Source organism: Maniola jurtina, chromosome 1 (assembly GCF_905333055.1).
Source record: "Maniola jurtina chromosome 1, ilManJurt1.1, whole genome shotgun sequence".
NCBI classification, from domain to species: Eukaryota; Metazoa; Arthropoda; class Insecta; order Lepidoptera; family Nymphalidae; genus Maniola; species Maniola jurtina.
The window spans coordinates 14,119,841-14,130,090 of record NC_060029.1 but is presented as its reverse complement, the minus strand read 5'-3'; the positions used below and the strand labels follow the sequence as shown (position 1 = coordinate 14,130,090).

Sequence of the window (10,250 nt, the reverse complement as noted above, 5' to 3'; positions counted from 1 at the left end):
TTTTCCTTACTGTTATAGCAAGTGATATTTTATTGCTTAAAACGCACATAGCTCTGAAAAGTTAGAAAAGAAAGATTATATAGGTCAACAAATTCCTGAAATGCCGGCAACGCATCGTCACTCGGTTCCACTGGTGCAGCAAATGTTCATGGGCGGTGGTAATCACTTAACATCAGGTGACCCACCTGCTCGTTTGCTCGCTATTTTTATTTTTTAAAAAATTGTTAGAATTATCTACTTAAATTATAATATCGTATATTTGTGTTGTAATGAATGCCCGTATGTTTGCATTGAGGTCTGTAGCAAAGTTTTCAGATCTGAGGGAATTCATACGCATTCAACATTTTCTTAACTAATTATGAGTTTGTGTAGAATTTTCAGTTTGATGAAGCCGTGTTCGTCTTAATACAGTGTGGAGATTAGTTCGTATGAATACCTACTACTGGCTTAAAATTAATTGCTTTAGTTTTAAAACTACATAGTACAGCTCTTTGAAGTTCGATAAACTTAAATAGTGACTATTTATTTTAATAAACATTAAGTTATTTCTAAACACACATTAAGAATAATTAAATTAAAAACTAAAATTTAAATTATTAAAACAAAGAACCTAAAACTAATAACCTTAAAAAATATAATAAAATAACTAAAATAAAATATTAAAAGAAGTCCCTTTAGGACTTAAATAGTTACTTACTTTTTAAATGTCTAGTCTAGGTTCTCTTCATTGGAAATTTTCAGGGTACCATGACATCACCACGGTCATACATGAAAATAAGCGCTATTATAGTCAATATCCACTGTAACATCATGCTGAGACAGTACCGTGGTCGTACCTAGTCCCATCTTTTTTTTTTCTTATACAGCAGGGGAAATCCTCATGGACACCCACTGGGTAGTGCCGGACTCTTACCGACTAAAACCCCTGCTGTCTTCTTGTTGGCTGTGTGCCCGCCTCGCAGCCTAAAACACAGCACAACACTTTTACCCCTTCATTTACTTTTATCTCTCCTTTTCTCTTCTTCCTCTTTTTCCTTCATGATTACTTCGGCGTACTTTGCAACAGCAATCCAATTCTCTTCTTTTGTTAGCATCTTTTTAACTACATTTTCTGCTGTTATGTCTCCTATTTTATTCACCAGTTTTTTTCCGTTCCGTTTCAGTTTTTATTCACCTAGTCCCATCTGGCCGTCCCTTTATTACTTCAATGTGATAACAGGCTTTTGGTCCGTCTCCAAGATGTAAGCTATCTATGTTCCTATAGATAATGCCGAGCGGCGATTTCGGCCACGGTGATTTAGATCTTTTAAACACGTCATAGGCACATAACGTAAGGAACATCATACATAACTCACATCATAATACATCGTAACACGTAGATAGGTAACCGCAAGGGTTCTCATCATTTACCCATAAGATAACGTAACGACATACAATGTGACATGTTCGCATCAACGCCAGGCCTAGTCCCATCTGGCCGTCCCTTTATTACTTCTTCAATGCAATAAGAGGCTTTTGGTCGGGATGGTACGTACGGTGAGACAAAATGGTTATCCCACAAAAGATGAAATAATCATAGATTTAAAAAACCTTTCCTTTTTTCATTAGGTTACCTACTATACAAGATGATGATACCCGATAGAGGAGCGGTGATAGCGTAGTGGTTAAGACGTCGGCCTCCTAGTCGAAGGTCTGGGGTTCGATTCCGTTTTATGTGCTTTTAAGTATCTCTTAGGTACTTTGACGGTGAAGGACAACGTCGTGAGGAGGAAGTTCAGAAGAAAAGCTCAGGAGCTCTTCAAAATGTTCTCAAAGGTATGTGAAGTCTGCCAATCCGCACTTGGCCAGTTGTGGATTACGGCCAAACCCTTTTCATTTTTAGAGGAGACCCGTACTCAGTAGTGAGCCGGCGATGAGTTGATGAAGATGATGATGTCATCTGCGACTACGTCCGCGTGGATTTAGGTTTTAAATATTCCCCTCGGAACCCGAAAGTAAGTATCTAGTTAAATTAAAATATCGCTCCAATTTTTATTAATAGAATTTGTTACCAGATCACATAAGAAGCCACTGGCAAAAGCTAGAAGAAAAATTTTAATATAATAAGAGGGATAATGATCTTGTTTTTAAAGAATTATGAAGCAAGAAGCAATCTGTGACGTAAAAATGATAGCAGTTTTGTTTGAAACGCTACGCCGCGTCGGTCACGAAGCACAATACGCTGTTTGCAGCTAAGCGAACAATGGAGCGACAGCACGGAGATAATATTTTTAGCAGATGACTGCTGTGTGGCCACAGTTATAGCGGGTATAGCTGTTTGCAACTAAGCGAACAATGGAGCGACATGCGACAGCAAGTATTGCATAGTACCGACGGCAAATGCTATCCTGACTAACTGCTGTAAGTCACAGAATTGTTAATTTTACTACGGGGCCTGAAGGTTTGCATTGAATGATGACCGCAATGGCAGTAACTATCTTCGATTGCGATGTCCCATTAGTTGACTTAACAAGTGTAAATTAAAAATTTATAACACCCCCGACAAGTGAACGTTACAGTAACTAGAAAAGACCGAAAAGACCTGATAACTTTCAAACGGCTGAACCGGGTGAACTGATTTTCTTGGACTATTCCGCGCCTACGATCTAAAGTATCTGAGTTTTCCAAAACATCATTTTCAAATAAATAATTATGTATGTAGGCAACGTCCATCTTGACAGCTTGACATTTGTCAATTGACTTAATATTATGAACCTAACGGTTATCTAACCTGCTTTTCTACAAGAAAACTAGAAAAGAGCTGATAACTCTTAAACGGCTGAACCAATTTTTTTGGATTATAGCTAAGAACACTCTCGATCAAGCCACCTTTCAAACAAAAAAAACTAAATTAAAATCGGTTCATTCGTTTAGGCGCTACGATGCCACAGACAGATACACAGATACACAGATACACAGATATACAGATACACAGATACACAGACACACAGATACACAGATACACACGTCAAACTTATAACACCCCTCTTTTTGGGTCGGGGGTTAAAAAGTTCTAGGACGATCCAAATTCAATGCATATTATTTCTATACTACGGCTATGTAGCCCGCAGAGATTAGTTATAGTATAGAAATATTCCGATAAAGATGTATTTTCTAGTTTTAGCGAATAAAATAGATTGCTACTTATTATCATCATCATCATCAGTCTGTGGACGTCCACAGCTGGATATAGGCCTTCCCTAAAGAGCTACTTATTATATTGCGCACAAAAAGTGCATGGAACTAGTGGAAAGAAAATTGTAATGTCCACGGAAACATAGGGTGAACTACTGGAAATTAATCTGAAACCTGTATATGTACCAACATGTCTGAAAAAGTTGTCCATTATAAAAGTATCTGGAATGCATAAAAACCAAGAGCTTTGTCCTATTTTTCCCAATAAATTCAAAAGTATTTGCTCTAACCCTTTTATCCTCCAACGTTCAAGTTTATATTTCAAAGCACTTAGAGAATTGCAGTGGATATGCGGTTATGGGGGCAAACAAAACGTTTAAGCCATTATCCCTTAAGCCATCGCATTGTGACTGGAGCGGGAGTACATCAAGTCACCGCACAAAGCGCGATTCACTTTGAACGGTGAAGGTGGAGCTACAGTGACAGCGGTGAACATTTTTATAAACAGATAACCTCAAAACTAAACCATTGGTAGAAGTGGTAAAGGAGTATTAGCTTGCTAATACATAAGTTCGCAGACGTAAAAGTGCCCAAAAAACTATAAGTAACCATAATTTCTAAATGCCTGATCAGTTGGATGTATGGGTGACACTAGCTATAATTAAAAAAAAACAATATGTCGCTATTTCTTTGTCTCTTCAGTATATTATATCCTTAATAACATTATTTTGTGAACCCTCATTTAAACATCCAAGATTCTTGCTTGAGATCAAGAAAGTAAAAAAAGATAACTGCTTTCATAAACAAGTGTAAATTAAAAATTTATAACACCCCCGACGATCCAAAGTATTTGAGTTTTCCAAAACATCATTTTCAAATAAATAATTATGTATTTAGGCAACGTCCATCTTGACAGCTTGACATTTGTCTATTGACATAATATTATGAACCTAACGGTTATCTAACCTTCTTTTCTACAAGAAAACTAGAAAAGAGCTGATAACTCTTAAACGGCTGAACCAATTTTTTTAGATTATAGCTAAGAACACTCTCGATCAAGTCACCTTTCAAACAAAAAAAACTAAATTAAAATCGGTTCATTCGTTTAGGCGCTACGATGCCACAGACAGATACACAGATACACAGATACACAGATACACAGATACACAGACACACAGATACACAGATACACACGTCAAACTTATAACACCCCTCTTTTTGGGTCGGGGGTTAAAAAGAGATAAAAAACCAAAAAATAAGACAATAAAATCAGATTCTCATAGTAAGTATACATTTATTTCCCACTATTTTTACTGCTTCCAATATCTCTCGGAATCGACTCTAAATAAAGAGGCAATCGTCAACATAAATCTGCTTGGAGAATGAGCCGTTTATTCGATGCTATAATCTATTTTATCGATAGTTTATGCGGATCAACCCTTGATAACTCGGGGATAGAGGGCGGTCATAAAAATAAGTGGGAATTATGGGGGTTTATTGCTTACCTATTAGTAAGTTTTACTTCTGAAGTAGTTATCGATAAAAGTAATCTAAGTAAACAATGGAATGGAGTACTCACACGATAAAATTCTATCAAAAACGTTTAGATTTCGGCTTTATATAACAGCTTTATTTGGGTTCGTTTGATAGAGTATTGCAGCAATGATTGAATATTCGTGTATAGGTTTAAAAATTAGACACTTGTGTAGGTAAGTAGCGTGAGACCTAGCTTGCGTAAGGAATCCATAAAAAAAATAAGAAGCTGTGTACCCAAAACTCAAGATTTTTTTTTTTATTGTATTTGATATTCTTGATGAACATACTACAGAACTACAACACATATACTTTGTGTATACACACTAACACACACACACACACACACACACACACACGCACACACAGATACACAGATAGAGGCAAATCAGAGGAAAAGTACACGTGGAGAGAGTTGTTCGAAATTCAAAGTTTCACAGGCTAAAATGATAAACTGATTTCTACTTGCAAAGTCTGATATAATAGATCGATACGCAAAGTTATTCAAAGATACAAGTACAAACTTGTTACAAGATCAAAGTTGGTGTGAAGTGACCATGCTGTGTAAATTGAGTGCAGCTTTGAGTAAACGGGCGAGTCATGGGGTTTACGCCCATTAACCGCGGTAAATTGTGTGTGGTCTAGATGGGGATGGGTGTAATAGCTTACACTATAACTTAGTGTCTAGATAGGGGCTTCTTTAGGGGTTCTGAATGAACTCCTGAAGAATTCCCTATCTTGACCATTAGTTCCAGTGTTGAAGTGCTTGCTTGAAGTTAATTGCACCTTAGATACTGAACTACAGAAATTAGAATTTCTGTTATTAATTAATTAAATTAATACGAGATAGTAAAAATAATTAAAAACACGCCTTTACAAAACACGAACTGCAAAGTAAAAAATATTCACATTTGAATCCATCCAATTGCGGCTCCACACAGCCGCAATTTAGATTTTTTTTTTTCAAAAAATTTATTGCCAATGGAGATGATGTTGGACATTCTGACGTTACCCAAATCTATTCAGGCATTTTAAAAATAAATACAGTATAGATTTGAATACAAAAACTGATTTCATCCACAGCTAGAGGTATTCCGAAATAAAATCGCTCCTCTTTTTCCTCAAAAAACGTTTCACCAGAAAAAGGAATGAGTTAACTATGAATATATCTATCTTTTTTCCAACGTGAATAATAGGTATGGTAGAACGAAATATCTGCAATATTTATATGTTTATTTTTGTAACACACAACGCAATAGAATTTCAGTTAGTGTAAATCATAAACCATGGAACTTCAAAATAATAAGATTTACAAATAAGCATCCAAGTTATCGTAAATAGAAATTGAATTTTAGATTTCTTGCTTGCGATGGCGGGTTTACATAGCTACAATATATTATAGTCTAGGTATGAAATCATCAATTGGCCAAAAAAAGAAGAATACAAAGGCTGTAGTAGAAATAAATTGATTCAAAGCTGCTACTGTTCACTGGCAAGTTTTCTTGCAGAAGTCGCTATCATTACCTTATCAATGTCAATTTCTGCAAGTCTTTAGCATATTAAACTTGCAACAGTTGACTTGCTGCAAGTGTTTCCATAGTGAAAAAGCTGGCTGAAGTAAGAAATTACGGTTAGATAATTGCCAGTGGACATACTTGTTATAAATAACTAGAGCACCGTTTTGCAACGCTTTTTGTTGTAAGTGAAAGTAATTTTAAAGAAAGTTGAGTTATTTCGCCGGTACTACCACCAGCTCTGATAGCCGTGATCGTCTAGTGGTTAGGACCCTACGTTGTGGCCGTAGTAACCCTACGTTGTGGCCGTAGTAACCCAGGTTCGAATCCTGGTCACGGCAGCGAATAGCTGTCGCGGCGGAGCATATTTTTACTTTTTTCTATTTAGATTTTAGCGCCGTCGACAACGCGCCCTAGATCAGACCTCAGTTACTTAATTTGGAAAAGATGTTTTACCAAGGAGACCCAATAAGGAGTCAAACCCAAAACTATTGACTTGCGCTGTGAGTTCTTACTTAAAGTAGCATGTGAAAAATCACAAAGCAAAATGAAAATTTAAATTATAACATTTCATTCCGCTTTATTGTTTGAATTTCGCGCGTGCAGTCATAGATCCTAAACGAGCTAGAGCTAAGACGCTAAAGAGAGTGCGAGCGAGAACACGCGTAGCGCTTCGAGTTAGGAAATGGAAAAACATCTGTAGAATTCGATGGTGAATTTTCCACCCGCAGTTTGGAACATCGGCGCAAAGTTGCCCCTCCATCGGTTATCGGAATTCTAAAGGATATATTTCGGAGAGTGTGCCCAAGAACTTTTTGACCTGGTTCATCATTCACCGTTCTACCATCGTACCGCAAGGCAACTAGTTGATATCCCACGATTTACTTCTTCGTTCCCAATCCGAACCGCTGGATATGGAACGCCCTTCCGGTATCAGTTTTCCCCTCCACTTTTAATATGGGTACCTTTAAGTCAAGAGTGAATAAGCATCTAATAGGCAAGCGCGCTTCATCTTAGGCTGTATCATCACTAGCCAGCAGGTCTGATTGCAGCCAAGCGCTAGTTTGTAAGTCAAAAAAAAAGTTCCTGAATCCTGACGTAATGCCTCCTGGCTCTATATTAATTTATGATTATATCCGTTTTAACGAACGAGCAAGTTCATACATTATTAGGATGGAATTTTACATTTCCAACATCATAAATTCCTGTCCTGAGTTACATGGCTGCCTACACGTTCTCGCAGAATACGTACCGGAAGGTATAGGTACCTACTCACCTTTATTACAAGCTTGCTTATTTAATTAACGCGTCTGTGTAATTACCATCAAATGAGAAACGTCATAGTTACTTACATTTAGTCTAAGTATTTTCTTAAATCTAACAAGTGTAAATAAAACATTTATAACACCCCCGACAAGTGAAGGTTACAATAACAAGAAAAGAGCTGATAACTTTCAAACGGCTGTACCGAATTTCTTGAATTGTAGCTAAGAACACTCTTGATCAAGCCACTTTTCAAACAAAAATAAAACTAAATTAAAATCGGTTCATTAGTTTAGCAGCTACGATGCCACAGACAGATACATAAGATACACACGTCAAACTTATAACACCCATTTTTTGGGTCGGGGGTTAAAAATGCATTCATGCAATATTATGCTTTTGTCGTACCTACTAGTTATAATAGTAAGTATAGTCTGTGCTTTTGTCTTCAAAAATATAACATCAAGAAGTAATTGATGTGAGAGAAATCTACTCCTTATCTCTGTGGAACTCCACGGTTCAGTTAGGTTTTACGTCAAGAGAATAACCAATAAGTAAAGCAAAGCAATATTTATTACATCAAATCAACAAGCAACCTCACAAAAGGTAAGGTATGTACCCTACATACTTAATAAGTTGCCGAGTCTGTGGAAAATGAAAGAGCAACAAACAAAATGAGGTCAGTACCTGTGGGTATTTCAGGGTTCTGTCGAGCAGTTTGTTTGGCAGATTGTACAAATATTTTCATAGGCTCCTACTATACGATACAATATGTACATCCCTCCGGCTTGCATGATGCTACGAGTTACTATTAGTTACACGTCTGATCAAAACGTCAATGTCAGTGGAAAACTTAAAGGAGATTTTATGTGCTGATCGCATATTTGAGGAAGGATTTGAGAAACATTTTCTGAAGTTTCTTCTTTCTAAAGCGTTTCTTTTGACGTGACAACATCTTTTAATTTGATAGAGCCGGCTGCACGCACGAAAAAACATGACTCATGCGGCGTTACCTCGCTCTGAGGCGTTCCATGTAAGGCTTGAAGTGCAAGCGAGAGCGCAGAACGAGCGACAAAGAAGCACAATCGGCCTTTGTTGTCACGTTCAACTATCGTCAGTAAACCGACTTTACAGACAACCAATTTTTTTTTAAAAAGGGAGGACTCTTGCTGTTTCGATTAAGATTGGAATTTCGCAGTTTTCCGTTTCCGTAGGTAGGTAACTTGTAGGTACAGAAAAGTTCTCAATTTTGAAAGGCAACGATTTTGAAAAGAGAAAATTAGAAGGAAACTCTCAGTGATATGCACGGATCGATCACATGTGAAGGTAAGTGAAAATACGAAAGGAAATGATCAATACTTGGGTCGGTTTAGACGCAATTAATTTTAATTATACGGACGTATCACATGCTTTGTCCTAACTACCGATCATGATATCTACGCGTTGGGGCTGCCGGGATCGATGTCGAAAAGGATCACATGTGGGCCCAGTCTTACGATGGCATGATTTGGCATCTCTACTATTAAGAGTATTAAATTTTTTTACCATTTACCATTTAATTTGTTACCCGGGCCATAAACCCATCCCCCATGGCTCGTAATTCAGTTATGGCCAATGGAAAAGATCCCGCTGGTTTTTCGTAAGCCATTAAAACAAAGTGAGTAATTCAACGCTCCCCTGTTCATCATCTCAACCCATTGCCGGACCTAGTGGTCCGGCACTGTTTGTGTTGTGTGGTTAGTGCTAGTGCACTAATCTCTTCTCAGAAAAAGGGCTTCTAGGCACCATCACGCTGGCCAAGTACTCATATTATGGAGAATTCTCCATTACCAAGGAGGTATGCAGGTTTCCTCACAATGTTTTCCTTCACAGAAAGTCATATTTTTTTCCTTAAATCGAGGAAAATTAGAGGTGTGCCCGGGATCGAAACCCAGACCCCCGTATAGGAGGCCGAAGTCTTATCTACAAGACTATCACCACTCCACTATTGGTCGCCAAGATTATGTATGAAGAAAGGATAGGAATATTTGCTATGCATTATCAAGTTCAGAAGATATTAAAATCGTTTTCATCCCCTAACACTTTTCCAATCTCGCCCGTACCAATTTGCATGACAAGGCGCCTGGGTTCGCTCGCATTTGAATTCGAATTTGAGCTGCATTTGAATTGCATCCGGTTATATTATACAGATTTCAGATTACAAATTCAAAATCTTGATGTCCATAATATTCAATCAATTCTTATCAATAAAATGTAGGCTATCTAAGGCTGCGTTTATACCACTTGACATTAGGGCTGATTTTTCAATCGTCAAATAACTTTTATCTGAAGATAAATTTAAGGGTGTGACAGTTTTTTGTGTAGGAAATCTGTCAATATGTCAAATTTATTCCTCAGATAAAAGTTATTTGATGTTTGAAAATCCGGCTCTTACACATAATATTATGAATGTGGTGGCATCTCTGCCACTACAAACTGTGCCTTAGCAAATATGAGTTTGCATTCTGGCAATTACTTTAAGCAAGGTTATAACATTAATAATTCATCATCATCAACACATCACTGCCCCTACTGAGCACGGATATCTTCTCAGAATAAAAATCGGCCGCAGTCCACCAAGCTGGCCAAGTGCGGATTGACAGACTTCATATACCTATGAGATTATGAAAAACATGCAGGCATCACAGGCATGCAGGTTTCCTCACCATGTTTTCACCGTTAAAGCATTCTTGAGATGGTTATTTCTGTTTACCCATCAGATTTACA

General features: G+C 37.4%; 1 non-coding gene across 1 annotated transcript; it reads left to right on the top strand.

Annotated features, from left to right (window-relative positions):
- The first annotated feature begins 6,468 nt into the window (after positions 1-6,468).
- On the top strand, positions 6,469-6,562 carry Trnah-gug. Its single transcript has 2 exons — positions 6,469-6,505; positions 6,528-6,562. It is a non-coding gene; the product is annotated as a tRNA-His (tRNA).
- The last annotated feature ends 3,688 nt before the right edge of the window (positions 6,563-10,250 follow it).